Genomic DNA, 19,465 nt, shown 5'->3' with positions numbered 1-19,465 from the left:
TTCGATAATCTAGATTATCATTGAAAAGAATACGAAAAATCATTAATTAAAACCGAAACTCCAAATTATCAAAACGTCATAAGAAAAAAACCTCCTTACAGTGTTCTAGGAGAGCGGAGGTGGTTCCTTTCTAATGACATTTTGATAATTTAGAACAAAATCCCCGATGTGGGATGTTTTCTGGTTGCAATAACAACCTTAATGGGTCGGCGTTGCACTTAGAATAAGAGCTACGAGAAACCCGAACGATTTCCCTTAAGCAACTTTGAACGCTACCACAATTTACCAATAATTGAATCCATGAAAGGTCCTAATTTTATTATTCACAAAGCTATATATATATATATATAGAATACAATCACATACATTGTACGTAAAATAATATAAAGTAACATATTGCAAATAGGTTGATTACATGAAAATCGAATTCTAACAGCTGTTAATTTATAGATTTTAAATTGATACAAAAAACTACAATCAGTTACTTTAAGAATGGTTAAAACCAGATTGGACCAGCTGCATTTATGCATACCGCAGCTGTATTAGTGATTCAGTTACTTCCAATGAAATAATCGTAAATAAAATTATGAATGCAGCTGTTCCAAACTGGCTTTAATTGTAGTTAATTTCTAATGGAAGTTGGTAAAAACATAAATTCATTAAAAACTTAATTAAAATTTTAAATAAATTTCAGTGGTTGATAAAAAACTATGCATTATTTACTTTAAATATAAAAAGTATAGTTTATGTACGAATAATTACATCTGTACCAAAATACTGTATCTTGACATGTCACTGTTCGATATTTTCTAACACAAATAAAATTACAGCTATCGACTAAATAAATTATAAGGATCTAAAATATTATGGAATATCTATTAAAAGAATTTAATTAAATATAAATTTTATATAATGTTCAGATAATGCTTCAAGAGCACACTTTGGGAGTCAACATCAATATGAAATTAATGTTGTAATGCAGCATAGCATTGTGACGCTAGTAACGCAAGACAAGAGCGAGGTCGAGGCTGGAGTTTTAAACGTGAAAACATGTACGTCGGACGTTTTTGCATTTAAAACTTTGGCCCCAACCTCGCTAATATACCAATGGTAGAAAACCTACAGCCTTTTACAACTTCTTGTATTATACATATAGTTTCTAAGTGTCATTCACTGTGTAAAGCTATTCATTACACAGTGAACATAACCGTGAAAGCCAGTTTTTCAACTGTTTCTGGCAAACATCTGTACTGTAGTATTTGTAAGGCATTAACTAAGGTGGCACGAGGTCACAAACCCCTATTTTTTATTACATTTTTGGATTCCTCATCGGAATTAATGGAAAATGGCAAAGTTTAATCAAAATCTATTGAACAGATTTTGAGAATGAACACAATTCCGTAAGCCACATAGAAGAGGCTTTGCTAATGCCCCACCTCAATAAAGGAAAACAAAAAGTTTCCTATTCTTTTCAGGCTAGAGAAATTATCTAAATTTACATTTTTTCACACTTATGTAATCTTCAATATACTAAGTAGTCTAATCAGTTCCATCTGAAATGAGACAAGATCTTCTGATTAAAAAAGCTATGCACTACATTTTGATTGCTGTCAGTCAGATTAAGTTTATTTAATGTATGGACTTAAGTTAAAAAGGCTAAATCATATTATACGAAGCATATTTTTAACATTTTGAAAGATAAAAAGATATCTAAGTTTTTCGTTCGGATTCTGAATGGCTAGATATGTCGCGTAAGCCACACTTTGGCCACTTAATTTGTGCCTTTTACAGTTTGTTACAGTACCAATAGCGGGAGTGGCCAAACCTTGTTACGACAAACTTACAAAATTATGACGCGCGTAAGTAATGTGCGCCGAGCTTATAAAAAGAAATCACACAAGTATAACAGAAATGCAGTAAGGATCTAGAAGAGCCGCAAACGGCTCGTGAGCGGCAGTTTGACCACAGTGATTACATAGTGATAGTTTATCGTATCATTGATATTGACGTAGAAATGGCAAGAAACATTTTCTTCATTTTGGATGTATTAAGCAACAAACAAATAATATAATTATAAATTACTCTATAACTGTATTAAATTTAAAAAGTTTTAAATCAACTATCAAACATATAACTAGGTACAGTACATACATTATAAAACATTAGTTTCCAATGTAAAATTGTAAAGTTAAAAACTTTAAACGGTAAGTTTCATTAGCCGGCACGCACGTACGTTTCTCAAATAATCCCTGTCGGTTGACCGGAAAAACTAGATGGCAGTTTATTGGATCAGATTAAATCAAACACGAAACGAGTACAATTCAAAATTTTTAAGATTATATTGTTCTTAATTCTCACGTAATTTGATTTAAAGAAAAATACTGTTATTTTGTGTAAACTTGTTTGAAGATATCTGGGAATAAAACTGGTTTAAAATGAGATCCGAATCCACGGCCCCCAAACTGGATACATTAATTCTTGCATTTAAAAATTCTAGCACAAAAATAGCCTGGAAAAAATCCAGCAACGTTTGTAGGGCTTTAATTTACCTGTCATAAATATAAAACAAAAACAATCAAAATTTAATCCGTTACAATTTTTCAACCGATTTCAATGTGCGTAGATTGCGTGCATCAAGAGATGCAATACGCCGATTAACCGAACGAACACGCCTGTTATATAACAAGATACCACGTCCGATTACAAAAGAATTTATACACCACTATAAATAGGTCATACCAGTTTATCATTAAATTAATTATCTAATAACTTATCCAGAAATTTGTTGCTAATGTACGACAATTCAATTTCCTGAAATGTGTCGGTATTAATGTTTACTTTAGCGCGTTATTCTTGATATGATAGCTTTAAACAAATATTCTTAATTATACGTGATAAATTTCATTTTAAACTTATCCGAATATTCTAAATTAAAAGCTAATACTACTTAGAATCGCTACAGAACCGAACAGAGGCACTTATTTATCGCACGTTCTTGCAGTTTAAATTTTTCTAGTGTTCTGTAGGATTTGCAAGCATTTACTAATGAAAATTTTTCTTCTATATTTAATTTTTGACCTTACAATTTCATCTAGCAACAACATTAAAAAAAATCTTTCAATAGTTAAATCAATAATTTAATTACACAGATAAATCAAATAATAGCTTAAGTGCAGCTACAAAGAAGAAAACATTTGCTAAACGAGTAAAAAAAAATAATTTCTTGATTCTTAATTTATTAAAGTTTTAGAGTAGTAATAATAATAATAAAACTGTAGTTTAGTAACACGCAATGCAATTGCGTAATGAATTCGACAATTATATTCGACATTATAAATACTGTTTTATCTGGTTTTAATTTGACTAATCGGGTAATTTTGGAACAGTTTAGTTACCTAAATAAGAACACGAACGACATTGTAAACGTATTTAGGTTTACTATTCGCTAGACAATTGATCCAAAAATAAATTTCCGAAATTCGACTTTTATTATTCACGTATTATTTAAAAAACTAAGATCTCGTCGAGATAAAATACCATAAATACAAAATTTCAAATCATTGCAGAAATTCAGTGACCAAATATAATCAACAGTAATGATAAAGGGATACAATTTTTTTTTAATGCACCATTTAGCTATATTTGGAAAAAACTTGGATTGTTGCTAAGTTTCGGTTCCTGACAGCATTGTTTAATATTCATTGAAGAGAGAGAGGAATATTTACGTTACTTACCTACACATAAATGAACTTAATAATAATGAATCTGCAGTGATTTTTATATCGGTACTAAACTTTACATCTAAATTTCTCAATATGAAAAATGACTTACGCCACTTTCAACAGTTCAAATAATAATTTATACATACAGTGGAACCTCGCTTAACGGGAATAATTCGTTCCAGAATCGTACTCGTAACGCAAAACAATTTTTCCCATATAAATGAATGTAAAATACGATAATGTGTTCCACGCCAAAAAACTCTCAAATATTTTACGTATAACATTTATTCAAAAAAAATTATACAATATACATTGTTAAGGAGCGTGAATTGTCGTCGTCTTTTCTTCTCGCGCCGAACGAACCGACCTCGAATGCAAATTTGATTTGTAGAAAACAAAAAATTTCACAGATACTATGATAAACACACCAAACAATATGCCAAATTCTTGGGCTATGTAATTGCCATAATTAAATATTAAAAATTTATTAATTTGACTAGAAGTAGACAGTTATGCTTCCATCTTGTGTTTAATGTAATAATTACACAGCCCAAGAATTTGGCATATTGTTTAGCCTGTTTATTATATAACGGGCTACGGTTGTCGACGTTTATACGTAATGTGTGTGAACACAAGTTTGAAAAAATGTGTGATCACAAGCGACACTAAGATGCTAGCGGAACGAGTGCCGAACACGGACTGACGGAGCATGCACAAAATCCGGGACTTCCCCTCTCCCGGTCACTCGTTAAGCGAGTCATTTTTTTAACATTTGTTTTGCTTGTTATGCGAAGTTCCTATGTACGTATGTATGTACGTGTGTGTATGTATATATACATTTATTATTTAATTAGATAATCAATTAGTGAAACCTTAATCGAAATGAAAAATTTCAAAAATAAGACCGATTTATATGATTTAAAATTATGTAAAAATCTTTAAAAATATAATATCAAGCATAGTCGGCAGTAGAAAGGGTACCACGGTTGGTCAAACCGTGTCACAACAGAAACCGTATAATGTCGTCAGTAATAAGAACCACATTTACTATTGAAACTGTATTTTGTACTGCAGCTCCACTGAAATTGTAATATATAATTTCAATAGAACTGTGGTAAGGGTCTGGAAGAACTGAAATTTGATCACTGTGGGCATATACCTTCAACAGATGCCATGATGAAAAGAAATTATTTACTAAATTTAATGTTAAACTACTGTTTTATTCATTATCAATGTATACTATTAAAATATATATTACATATAAACTTTGAGATCTTAGGCAATGCAAATGTACACTACATTTCTCTATATGTTTACATACTATCTCTCATTCAGAATTACTTTTAAAATAATAAATAATAATGATTTCAAATTGACTTAGATTTCATGTAAGACTAAAACCTAGAATGAATCATCAGATATTTGCATTTTAATTACAACTACATCGAGATAAAACTATCCAATTATATAACCTGACATACATTAATAACTTATAAAATTACATATAAAAAACAATCAGCAGCTTAACATGTGTGAAATTTTAATATGAAAGCACCAACGATATACTAAATCACTTCAAACTGCTTTAAAAAACGAGAATTACAAAGCTAACAATTTACTGTAAAATAGAAATACTAGTAGTAAATTATACAAGTGTGACAAAATGAATACCACCATTTTAAATTACTGTAATTATGTTAACTGTTATTCTAGAAGTGTGCGACATATACCAATTGCTCGAGTTAATAGCGAGATCGAGGCCAAAGTTTTAAATGCAAAAACGTGTACGTCGGACGTTTGGCGCCGCTTTCCCGTAAACCTAGAAGTTTGACTATGGCGTTTGGAGTGTCGAGCACGATTATACCGACTTTCCAAACGCCATTGTCAAACTTCTAGGCTCGCGGGAAAGTGGCACCGAACGTCCGACGTACATGTTTTCGCATTTATAACTTCGGCCTCGACCTCGACAATGACGGAGTTTCGTCTCTCGGCTGCATTCAAAGATCTCGTCTATTATTTCTAGGAAGCACCGTGAAAAAAACAGCAATTCCAAAACAGTCAGCATTTTGCATTCTGCAAAATCGGAATCACTCATCATCACGCAACATAATCTGCAGGTGGTGCGAATTGTGACTGCCACGGGAGGAGCGACAATAGCTATGCCATAGCAAGTATAGGAAGAATTTGAATACTGGTCAGATGTGTGCCATGTGACGCAAGGTGCACGTTAAGAAATTATAACAGGCATTGAAACTTGTATTGTACGATAAAAAATTAGAAAACTGTCCAACATTCTCATATAATAATATAATTACAATAGTTTATAATGGTAGCATTCTTTTTGGAAGACCCTGTATTTGTTACAATTTGACACGCGATTAACAACAAAAACTACAGCATCTAATCAAACAGTGAAACTATTGCTCTGTATCATTACAAAAAAAATATTCCATTCGACAAATTAAATAATTTTATATAATTAAATCATCAATTGGCTATAAGACTAGACAATTGAAGGGTAAATCAAGATTTATTACAGTAGTAAGTTCTATTCAATAAAAATACTTTCAATGACTTTCGTCAGTTATTATTATATAAGAAAAATAACTATCGTAATCAAAGGTTAAATACATAAATGTAACATTAACAGCATGTTTTTTAAAAGTAATCTTAACTACTATTTATATTTTATTTATATTCTCAACAATAAATAATAATGTTACGTCTTTGCTACTTTATCTTTAAGCTTCAATGCCTACATCAACATATCACTAAGATCATTGATAATTTAATTGATTGTGGGAACTGTAGCACTATTATTTAAAATATTAAACAATTAACTCTTCCTGCTGACGATAATTCAATTGTTATTCAAATGTGCATGCTTACATCAATATTGATATATTTTGATAAGAGTTTAAAAATAAATCCTCATATATTATCATTGAAAAATATCTAATAAGATTTTTCTCGCTGTTAATAGCATTCCGGGCAACTGTCTATATTGCTGCTCCGGCACCAGGACGAGTTACAACGAACCAAGACGCTTAAAATAATTATTTTGCTCTTCTATGATCAAGTCAAAAAAAAAAAAAAAAAAAAAGATAAAGTAATAGATAAAATCACAATACCAGGTTTCCTTTATAACCCTTTTCCCTTGGAATGGGATTAACAATTCTGGGAACCACCGAGAACAGAGAGACGAATGAAGCCCTGATGCCGGTGAAAGAGGGGTAAGGACATTCTTTGCCCAGGCCTTGAGGTGGACAGACGTGAGTTGTGGCGTTTCAGGTCGCGTTTGGCAATGACTGGAAAGTGCAAGAGACTTTGACGAAAGGATCGGATTTTATCGTAGTTACGACAAAACTGTGACAATTAAGTGTATATGTTAGGGGGGGAATAAGAATTTTAGAAAGGCTTACGTGGGGCATAGCACAAAAAGGTTTGGGAAAAACTGGTGTAATCTGAATACTGAAAACATATAGGAGTTAACTCCCACATGGACTCAATATTCTATGAAAGTCAAGGGCCTGGCTGCATGGCGCCGCCACCAATATTTCGTATGCATGGAGGCATGGTGCTACGAGAAAAAAGCGTAAACAACACTAGCACGTTGCTAATGTTTCCACACCAGCAAATACGTCGTATTATTTATTTGTGAGGATGTAACAATATTTTTATCACTTCGGTAGCATGTACGGCAAAAATTAATTTCCAATTTTTAAATAATTTGAAATTTAAAATAATTTTAAACACGTCGTTCAAATTCCAGTTTCAAATTTCATACTGGTCGATAGCTTGACGAAGACCAAGTTTTGGTGGAAAACGTTAGTTTTTATCTAAAGCTATTCGTACTGGGATATAGAAAAGGTTTTTAGTGTGTTAAATTATCCTTCCCAGGGATTGTGTGAGAAGTTGGTGTCATTTTCCCACTTTACAATTCTTGCAATGCCCTGTATAGCCATTAAATTGTGTTAAACATGGAAAAACTGACAGAAATCTTCTAGTTATTGAAACAAGCTTACAGGGATGAATGTCCGGGTTTTACAAAGGTCTTTGAACGATTCTGATAGACCAGTGGAGGCAGAATGTTAACTCAAGGTAATCCAGAACAGCCACCTAACAATAGACACTGCTAATGAAAATGTTGTCAAATTTTGCTCTCTTCTGAGATTGTTGTGTGACATGCCAAACAATAGAACAACTGAACATCAGTAAAAATTCTTAATACATCACTGTTCGAGAGAAGTTACAAAAACAGAAAAATGTGTTAAAGATTTGTCTTTCACTCATTATCACCTGAATAAAAGCAGCAGCACATGGAAGCTTGCCAAGATGTCATTGACATGACAGGTTTTGACAACAATTTCCTCTAGAAAATTGTCACAGGTGACAAAATATGGTATCATCACTATGAACCAAGCAAACAAAAATAAGTGCTAAATGGATTGGCCCAGGAGAACACCAACTAACAAAGTTAAAAAAAAAAAATAGAAGATCAAAACCTGTTAATCATCTTTTACAATGCACATAGCTCGATTCACAGTAACATCACAATATTATATCAAAGTCCTGGATCGGCTTTTGAAACACATTCGGTATGCCGGGTCAGACTCGTACCGGGAGACTTCTGTCGCGTGACAATATTCCTGCGAGTTCAGCTGGCATTGTTGCCTAATTTTTGGCTCGCAGGCAGGTCTCAGTACTTTCATATCCTCCATATTCATGCTATTCCTGGCCCCTACAGACAATCTTTCACAAAGCTCAAAATTTACACAAACAGACCTAAGTGCAATGATTTAAAAGACATTCAAATGAATATAACAAGGGAATGGAAGATGTAGAACGTAACTAGTAAAAATTTGTAGCCCAATTTTTACATTATTCCTGGAACCAGTCTGGTTACTTTTTAGACAGACTATATATTACCAAAAAAATTTGGATATTTTAGCTTATATATAGATGTTCTTCGGCTGTTATTTATAAACCTGAAAAACATTCTACAGCTTAATTCTTTCTTTTAAAATAATGAAAGATCCATGGCTACTCAATGTATAAGGCAGGATTTAACTAGATCTGCTTGATCCTGTTTTGATGGCTGACAGGCAGTTATAACAACAAGACCTGTCGATTGCTGTTATAATAGGCTGGCAGAAAAGTTTTCTCCAACTTGACTTTTCTGTCAATTGCCAGACAAATCAAAACTGACCGATCAGGATAAAGCTCCAATGACACGTTTTAAAGGTGGAAGGTATAAATGAAACATCTACGGGCAAAGCACGAATACAATCTTAAGCCTGGACTCCACATTACCGTAATCCGCGACGTAATCGTAAAACTGAAAGCCAAACTGACGAAACTTTCAGTTTTGGAACATTCAGTTGGACAGAAACAAGACTGAAAGCAGAGTTAAAAATTATTTAACTTTTCCGTTTTGCACTTCTGTCGTGCTGCAGCCAATAAAAACGCAAGGATTTGTGACGCGTAGTCACGTGTAATTTGATTGCCGTAATGGCGGAAAGTGTAGAGAAAAGGATGAGGAAAGAAATAGATTCGGAATTATTCGTCGAAGAAGTTAGAAAATGCAGATGTCTGTACGACAAAAAATGTAAATAATTCAAAGATTATTACAATTTCATTCTTATTAATAAATGCAGAGAAAGCATGGCAAAATCCGCAACGTCGTCCAAGTTTGACTCTTTACAAGAATTACAGAATGGATCAACAGATGGCACATTTCCACGTAACGTGCTAGTGGAGTCAAGTTAAAACGAAAACATAACTGAAACGAAAACTATGTTTCAATTCTGTTTCTGAGTTTGTTTTCAGGTAATGTGGAGTCCAGGCTTTACTTTCACGATAGATATTGTTTCTACGTTATCATATTTCTCATGAATATATCACAACTTTTGCTAATATTACAAAGACATTAAAATAATATATACTAAATGTGGAAGATTAGTTACGTTAGATAGTAATCCTGCTTATAGAAACATCGCATACAAGCGTAATTAACGATTATTAATCATCTCTTACTAATACAGTAACATACCAATTATCTAGCTTTCAGAAACCCAGAAAAATTACTATTTTTGAAACAGGCTAGTTTGGAATTTACCAGGCTGTAATACAGCTGTAGTTTTCGGTGCAACCACTGCTTTTGGTTCTAATTCCGTTATGTTATTTACTTCTCGTCATTTCATTTTTATCCTAGGTATTGCACTGTACCTGGTTTTCTACATTTCAAGAGGATTAATAATGATCACAACAATCCTGCTTTAAAAGTGTATGAAATTGAAAATGTTTTGAAATGCCAGAAAAATTTGTAGGGACCAACAATTAAGGAGAAAGCCTGACTTAAACATGGTACGGCAGAACTGAAGGTATTAGTAAATACATCCAGTTTTTGAAGTTCTCGTTTCAGTTTCGGTTCAGCCACATTATACATGTTCAACTAACACACAAGTTGCTTGAAGACAAGAGATATGATAATTTTTAAGAATTCAATCACATTTCCCAATACCGGGGCAATGGACTCAATAGACCAACTCCGACTCAGAATTTATGGCATCTGAATGAAGAACAGAAGCGATAGATAGAGAGAAAAAAAATGAAAAACTACATTCAATTGAATGTCAACTTAATTTGCATGCAGAAATGAATACCTAACTATGAAAGTTATTCAAATCCTTCAAGAAACAAAGGCCACAGGATGAGGGAAAATATACATATTTGTTTGTTAATATTTGTCTTTGTAAATATTAACCAGGGGCAGAATTGAATGTATGTACAATAGACCCCCCCTATAAGACGGATTAGTATAATTCAATGACAAAAAATTGCAATCGTGTTCGTATAACACGGTATAACAATGAGACAGATTGTCGTGGCCGACTCACGTCTCGACAGGATCGGTCGAATCTGGACCAATAGTGGACATTGCACAAACCGTCGAGTTTAAACGAGCAGCAGACCTACTAAAAAACATTTATTATTCGACAACCATAAAAATTATATTTCTATTAATAATGTCTCCAAACTTTGGCGAATTTTTCGGAGAAAGAATAACTTATTGGGAAATGCATCCGCCGTTGGCGAGCCGCTCCACAATGAAAACAAGCTTAAGCAATGGTGTCTTCGAACGGTGCACACTCGGTAAGTATTCCTACAATTTTTTATTTTATAGCACAGTTTATATGGATTACCCCCAAAAAATTATACGTGTTTCGGAAATGTTCGAGTCAAATTAGTCTAGAATCGATTAATTTTACGGAAGAAAACCTTTCAAACAGCCATACCCCCTAAACTGCACAAATGCCGGGCTGTGAACGGCTCGTGTATTTGTAAAATCTAAGTAACTTGTACAACACAGAACATATCTACCGTGTTATGGGGGGGGTCTACTGTACTCTTATGTTATCTACCTATACAGAATACTCTAAGGCAAAATTTGTTTCCAGTTCATTAAAGTACTATAATGTTGTATATCAAGAAATTTTACATAAATAAATTTACTCGCTTCTTTATTCCCCAATTCCTTAATTTTTTACAGCATATTATTTCTCTGGATACAACTAGTCATAAAAAAAGATCTTGCATTACATAAGAAGGTTCCTATAATGCAAGATATGGAATTAATTTTCCTGTTAGAAGCTTAACATAAAGTACACAATAAAAATATGGGGTCAGAGTAAGTCCGTTTTTACCAACTCAGACTACTCTAGAAATAAATTTGATTCAGACTCCAAAGCCCCATCCAATATTCAGCATAGCTGTTAAGAAACAACTCATTAAATTGAGTTAACGAATGTTGGTGAAGTGGAACTTTCTAATAAAACATTAATTATTTTAACAAGTTGTTAAAAAACAGCATGAAGTGCTATTTTAATGAATATTGATAAAACTGGCCATCACTGTTAGCTCAAAATCTTGGCATTGGTATTCCAAACACTTAAAATTGTGCAAAAGCATAAGGCTATTACTTCACCTACGTATTGCATCAAAGAAATCTGTGTTAACACTGCAGGAGAAATACATTTTATAGTATATTTAACACCATAATGTAATAATAGTGAAATGGTAATATAGTACAGACGAATTTCAATTTACTGCCATCATTTGTTCATCTCCGAAATTAGCCCTGAACTGAATTACCTCAAACAATAAGAACTACATACAGACCTATATATAGTAATGAGGTCACAGGTTTCAGTTTAAGAGTTATGTGATTTGGTAATGATAATGTTGTAATACAAAATCGTACACTTAGTAATTCATAGTTACTAAATGAGTTATCTAATATTCACGAGAATGAGCCATTCACAAGTATTCATCATCACTTTACACTACAAAGGGCATTATCAAGGTCTAAATGTAAAATTTATAGGATTTTTTTAATGTCTTCACGTGTGATTTTAATTTTACACATTTGTATACATATAATCCTTTATAGAATGCAATTTCTCCACAAACTATATAGTAATATTTTAATTACCATATTTTTATGCATATAACTCACAGGCTACGTGTGTTTAAAGACAATTTAAAAGGGAGAAAGGTTATACAGATTTTAAATGCAATCACAAACTTTTGTGTATAGAACAATGGTTGCTCCGATAGACACATGGTAAACCATGGGGCAGGTTATATACTGTACAAAAGGTTTTATTTTTGTTATAGCAATTTTCTGTTAAGTATATATCATGGGTTGTATGTTACCATGGGTAATATGCACAAAAATATGGTATCAAGCCAAAAACATTTGCTGTTAAATCTTAAACAATAGATACCTACAGATGCATACATAATTATACTTCTAAGCACGACTATACAGAATGTTCCTTTAAACATCCCTAGTTTTAAGCTGTTCTGTAAAATCAATCTTTTAAATATGTGATAACGTGTGTTGGAGAATGTTGGTCGATACCCAAAGTTTCGTTTGCATAAGCTTGAAAAGGTCACTGCTGCTGCATGGTGAAAATCCAGACCTCCACTGCCGAATGATCTAGATCGCAAGGGCCCCCATTTCTGGATATGCCTGATCACCGACATCATCTCTGAACTTTTTTCTTTGTGGGCATACAAGGATCGTGTGTATGCTATAGAAGTGCCAAGGATCGCAGGAACCATTAACACTGACTCCTAATGTGCTGGCTCAGATGCTGGCCAAAATCAAGTACAGACTAGATATCAGGAACATATGTAAAAATGTACTGATTTAATGTAGTAACTAACTTTTTCCAGGGGCAAATCCTAACCAAAATTTTTGGGCAAGCTGAAAGTTATAATAAACCTATAGCACTAAACAATAAGCAGAAACATTTGGTGAGAATAAAAAAGTATGAACTATTATAAAGCCCATTATATCTACATACACACTCACTAATTCTTTGATGCTCATTAAGCTGGTGATCAATTCTTGTCCCCCCAAAAGTATTTCGACTGATAAAAGATTTAAGGTGACTTAGATTTCACAAATTATACATATCTTGATATGTATAATTTGTGATACATGTAACACAGTGCAATTATATTGAAAAGGCGATTAGGAAAAGTCTAATCAAGATGTGAATAAATAACCTGCTAGCTATATAATTACTTAGGTTGTCCATTTTTAAAACTAGAATCTTTGATATTCAAAGTTTCAAGCACTATTCTTTTTTCAAATGTTAGCGAGGTTGAGGCCGAAGTTTTAAACGCAAAAATGTGTACGTCGGACGTTCGGTGTTGCTTTCCCGTGAGCCTAGAAGTTTCACAATGGTGTTTGGAAAGTCGGTGAAACTGTGCTCGACATTCCAAACGCCACTGTCAAACTTCTAGGCTTACGGGAAAGCGGCACCGAATGTCTGACGTACACGTTTTCGCGTTTAAAACTTCGGCCTCGACCTTGCCGTTATCTAAAGTAGGTCTTGAAGATAGAAAACATTCATTTTAACATAAATTTGCTGAATTTAAAGGCTAGTTTGATATATTTAGACATATCCTTCGGTCGGATTGCACATTACATTAAAGTAAGTAAAAATGTCCCACAAAATTGTATGAAAATATAAAAAGGAGAGGATAAAATGAGGTTCCAATAGTAGCCCGCAAGAAAAGGTCTGCTAAAAGTTGGAAATCGTCATTAAGAAACTATTTTGTCCAAAATATAAACTTTTATTTTTTTAGTTTATAAAATTCTTGTCTTAGAACTAAAGACAACAGGCCAGTTTTTACAATTTTACGTAAAATTTTTATTAAATAAACTATTTATGACCGAGATGACAAAATATATAAATCGTTATATTTCTTTTCAAATGGATACTTAACGGATTACTTTTGCAATTAATTTCGATTTAATTAGTAAATACAAAGGAATATTTTAAATGAATTAACATATAAAAAAATTTTTTTCACTTACAGCATGTTGTAGATGTACTTTTTCATTGAAAAGAAAATTGACTTCTGATGTACGCATTCACTATAGTAAGTTTAGAAATATTTTTCCTTCTAGAGAGAAAGCCGCGATCATGCTTTTAAAATGTATATTTAAATAATACGGGGCGATTTACTCGAGACCGAACACTTCCTATATAAAATATATTTGTGTAGAATGAAAACACAAGCAAGAAACACAAACGGGATAATTTATTCGTGACGAAGCAGCCGACTAAAGTATACACTACGATTCACGTTATTCAAACGAGACTGTAATCGTCAGGTGTTGAACAAAGTGTTCAGTCCCAAGTGAATCACCCTGTACTTTTGTACTTATTATGATTCACCTTTTAAGTTAAAGTATGACTGACCGTGTATATCTACATTAGAAAAACTCACTAACAAAAATTTAAGATTTCGGAATGAAACATTTTAAAATATTCAATAAATCAAAAGTAGATATTTGTAAATAATGCAAATCCTTTTAATTCAAAAATTTACATAATAAATATAATTATTTGAATAGTAATTATTAATTTACTATGTAGAAAGTAATGTACTAATAGAAATATTTATTTTCGAGCCGAAAAGCTAGAATCCTCGAGCGAACGTCCTACGTATGGGCTTTTATTTAGCGAGATTGTGTATAGAAATTGAATATTGAAAAATATATTGCACAAGAAAAGCGTGCAAATTCAAAAATTTATTCATTTTAATCATCAAAATAAACCGACTTAATCAGAACTGTCAAAAACTATCACATGTTTAAAAGAAATGTATGAAAATCACTATCATGAGAGATGACATTTTAAGTTACAAGGCTATCTATAGTAAAAAAAAAATCGAATTGTACAATGTCTATAATTTGCACTTTGTGCTGAATCATCTTACTCTAATATTGCATATATTACTTTTTCAGATCCTTTACACTAGGGGGTCGCAAACTGGTGGCCTATTAAGACTTCGTATCTGGCCCACGGCCCTGATTACTTTTCTAAAAATCAATGTTTCTGACAGGATATCTATTTAAACAGATATTTGATAAGTCATAACGGCCTTCTTTTAGTTTACAGTATGTTTTGTTTTACCGAATACAACCCGCATCTGATATACATCTATTTGACCGGTCTTTTGTTGCATTTGAGTTTGAGACCCCTGCTTTACACGGTAATGTATTCTGTACAAATGAACCGTAAGTACTCTTTCGCATATACCGGACGAGACTGTGTCAAATATCCGATTACAAAGTGTATGGACTCTTATGAAAACATTCACACAACTGTATAGTAGCCAAACACCAGATACAGAGTCAAAGATAGTCAGACATCATTTCGGCATCCTCTGGTGCCAGACAATGCCGAGGTGTACAGAATTCGTCGTGATTCTTCTTACGATTTTTCTGGTGGTAACAACATAGCAGCAGTGAAAATACACAGCTCAAGCACGACTAAACTATGTTTAAACTGGCTGTTAGCTAAATGCATGTGAAAGTAAAAGATTGGCAGGATACCTGAAATCATATGCCTGACAAGATAAATGCAAACTATTATCTCAGTGCTTTTTTATATAAAAATACTTGTTAATATTTTCGTATTTACCTCAATTTATTTTGAAACAAATCTTTAGTAAGTATTTTTCATTTTACCTATTTAATTTTTGTTAGTTAATATTGTTACTTAATTTAAAGACTAGAAAACCAAAGAAATTAGGCAATACGACGAGCATAAAAAAACTTAAGAGCGTAGCTGGTAACACATCTGCATGGTGGCTAGAGTTGCATGTTCAAGTTCCATTCCAGGCCAAATTTTTCTTCCCAAATATTCTAAATTAAAATTTAATTTATAATTATTAAATTTAACACAAATACAGCGGCATAATCAGCTATTGAGTCCAAATTGTTTAATATCCGATTAATTAGTCTTCTAGTAGCACAATAAGTATCTAGTAATATTTATTACGTTCCTCACACATTGGAAACCCATTTATCCATCCGAAATAATACTTGGCCTAATCCAGACAATCAAAATTTTATCATAATAAATAACACAGTATATATACACTTTACTTTATATTTCTAATTTCTTATCCATTGTAACAGCCATCTTCTTTCTTCTAGAAGGTATTTACTTTGCAAAAGATCGAAGGCTATCGAAACTCGGCAAAACGATAGCCGCCGTGCGTATCGAGTGAATAATAATAATACATGCGGTTACAAACGATAAACTTCTTAACAGACTGCAGTGAGAAAAACAGCATTTTTTATCGACAGGAAAGTAACAATTTATAATTAAAAATCTTCAAAGATTAGAAAAGATTCAATAAGGTATTGAGTAAAATCAAAGAACACCCCCGCAAAATGCATAACGACGTCACATGCCAATTCATAAAATTCGGGTCTATTCTTGCAAGCCACATTACACCCAAAGAATAACGTACTTATTTCTTTAATTTTTTCACATTTATAGGTTTTCCGTACGTCTATCTCTCGTACTTCCCAGACGGGATTACGTCTTATAATCCGGATTAACGGAATCCAAATAAACGGGGTGCCACCGTACATCTAATTATAGAAACTTGGAGCCTTTATAATTTATACAGACCTTAAAAAGTTACCCAAAGAACAAATACAACTTTTTAAACCAGCAACTTTAAAGGTTAAGTGACCGGAAAATCAATTTTTAAAGAAATAACCGTCGAGATAACCAAATCGTTAAACTAAAATAAAATACGATAGCACCGGCGGGCACAATACGGCATATAAACGCGAGCGATCTTAGGAGAAAATTGCCGAACTGTGGTTTCGGGGAATCAATCAAGTGCATCGAAATTTAATTAAAACCAAAGGAGTAGAGAGAATTTTTTAAACCGAAGCCGCACGGAAAATTTTTCCGGTAATTACACCGACGCCGACCGTCGCGGCACCCGAAAGTTAATTATGTAAAATTTTAAACTAGTTTTATTTAAATTAATTAAATGTATACACATTTAACTAACTCTTATTGAAAATATATGAATATTTAATTACTTGTACTAATGTTATGCAATTAAGATGTAGATGTAGAATCATTCTGTTAATAAAAGAAGTTGGAGAAAAAAAATAAAAATAAATAAATTAGTTAATAATTCGAATTTATCGATTAAAAATCCCGTTTTAATTAAGTTTCGAGAGTAAATTTTTAAATGCTGGAGAACAAAAAGGGTCGAATGAGTTATTCACGTTGCATATGAAATTGACTCATTTCTTAAATTCGTCAATTTCACCAATCCACGTTGCTACTTGCTCCGCCGATTTAATTGTTATTTGACGGTTTTTACGTCATTTAATTAATTAAATAAGTTTATAATTAATTTCAATTTCTTAAAAAAAGACAAGAATCTTAACATTCGACGTCCGAACTCTGCAATGATGATGACTTACCTCGACAATGTAAGCATAATAAGCACATCATTTATAAATGTTGTAATAAAAAAAGGAAAAAAAATAATCTTGATGGATAAGAATAAATATAGTCTTGATAATTAAAAAAAAGATACTTTTTTTTTTGACAAATATAATTCAGAAGTGCATTTTCCACGAGCGAATCCCTCACCCCCCGAAACCGACTTCTTTTCTCTCCAGTCGTAACACTCTGGTTCCAGATTATTCCACTCTCTAACCCGAGTTCGTTCGCTGAAATTTACTCCCTCTGCCGGAATTTTCTGACGACTGTTAATACAAATCTCAGAAGGAAAGGGTAATAACACGCGAAAAATTTATAATAATTAAGTGATTCGAATTTTGGTTACGGAAATTTTTCGTAAAAATTAAATTCTATAGTAATTGGAGCTCTGTTATTTTTATTTTTATTATTTTTTAATAATAGGAAATCGTTACTTTGTTATTGGGCACGTGCGTCCTTGTCGGTTTCGTCGGGAAAGTGTACTCTTGTGACGTCAATTTGACGTTATGGGTTTAGTTTTACAATAAAAGAAAGTTTTAAAACAAGGTCTATATAAGGTCGGGACACGCGTACTGGAGCCACCATTTTGGGGACTTTTTGAGTCGCATGTTTAAAACAAACTGACTGTTCGTACAAGTTCGTTTTAAACATGCGACTCAAAAATTCCAAAATGGCGGCTTCAGTACGCGTGTCCTGATCTTCTTATATAGACCATGTTTTAAAAGGGTGGCAAATTGACGTAAAAGTGATGCTTTCGCTAATTTTTGACTTCGCCGTTTCGAGAGGCCCCGGATTTTTTGTATTCTTCACAAATGCTGGCGTTTCCTTGAAATTTTGTATAGTTAGAGCCCGGTTGAAGAAGCTGTGATTGCCCACGTTGAGATTTACCTGGGCGGAATGCCACTCAACTTTCGGATTGCCTTCGCATAATGAATCTTTCAGATCTCATTGCTGGATGATTTCTCCACGCAATCTGCATCTACATATGTTTGGCCTAGTTGTCTATTCTCTAACAAATAATTTACAGACATTTACTTGAGCCCCTAAAATTTATTTTTGCCGAGAACTATAATGTGTCATTGGATACTGGACAACCACTCTAGGGAATTCGTGCTCAACTTTGTGATATATCAGGCGTCATCCTTATCTGTCCACTTTATTTTGGACTTGGACGAACCTATCGTGATTAAAAGGCTTGCGGGGTGGAAAGAATCGGTGGCGGATTTACCACAGATGCAGACTATGCAACTGCATAAGGCCCCTTTTGTCAAGACACGAAAGTCTGGGATACAAAGTATACAATTATACATTAAAATACAAAATATTGAAGATGGGTAATATCAATATTTAGGACTCCGAAGAGGCCAGAAATTCACAGGAAAACTTTTATGTCGCGTTTGCATGGGACTCAAAATTCAAACTTTGATGCTGGAAAGAATTAATTTTTTAAAAAAATATCAATAAAATATCTCGGTAATATAACATTTAAAATTCGAAAATAGGATATGTTGGTACCATCTTACTATCGATTATGGTTTATTAACTCTTTTCTATCTTGCGTGCGCTAATATAGCCTTTTTATGCCCATCAAGGGCTATAAAGCTAGGCTTCCACATGTAATGATTATTGGTGACACAATATTTTTCGATAATAGGCGCAGAAAAGTACATCCGCTGCGTGCTTTTACTAGCACAATGATCATTGGCACCAGTCCAATGGCGTCATTTAAATCTGCACGTTTTCATATCAAATAAACTGACGCCAATAATTACTGTAGGTGAAAGCCTAGCTTTAGTTCATCCCGAATGCGGGCCCCTTTCCTCACCATTGTCGGCGAGCCCCACAATGGGTTTTGGGTCGTCTATTAATTACGTGTACTGTACAGAGGGT

The 19,465-nt window shown here is 33.1% G+C and overlaps 1 protein-coding gene across 2 annotated transcripts in view; it reads right to left on the bottom strand.

The window, feature by feature from the left end:
* LOC136986859 (casein kinase II subunit alpha-like) overlaps positions 1-17,779 on the bottom strand; it is a 48,113-nt gene extending 30,334 nt beyond the window's left edge. Inside the window, exon 1 of one of the 2 annotated variants that reach the window (XM_067284485.1) lies at positions 17,554-17,779. The gene's annotated coding sequence lies outside the window, so the exon portion shown is untranslated. Of the gene's footprint in view, positions 1-14,118; positions 14,231-17,553 lie in introns of those variants that run through there. The other variant, XM_067284486.1, reaches the window with a different exon arrangement.
* Positions 17,780-19,465: the final 1,686 nt, after the last annotated feature.

Source organism: Centruroides vittatus, unplaced genomic scaffold, assembly GCF_030686945.1.
Source record: "Centruroides vittatus isolate TY-2023 unplaced genomic scaffold, ASM3068694v2 scaffold_1209, whole genome shotgun sequence".
Lineage (NCBI taxonomy): Eukaryota > Metazoa > Arthropoda > Arachnida > Scorpiones > Buthidae > Centruroides > Centruroides vittatus.
The sequence above is the reverse complement of the archived record's forward strand: the minus strand, read 5'-3'. Positions and strand labels throughout refer to the sequence as shown.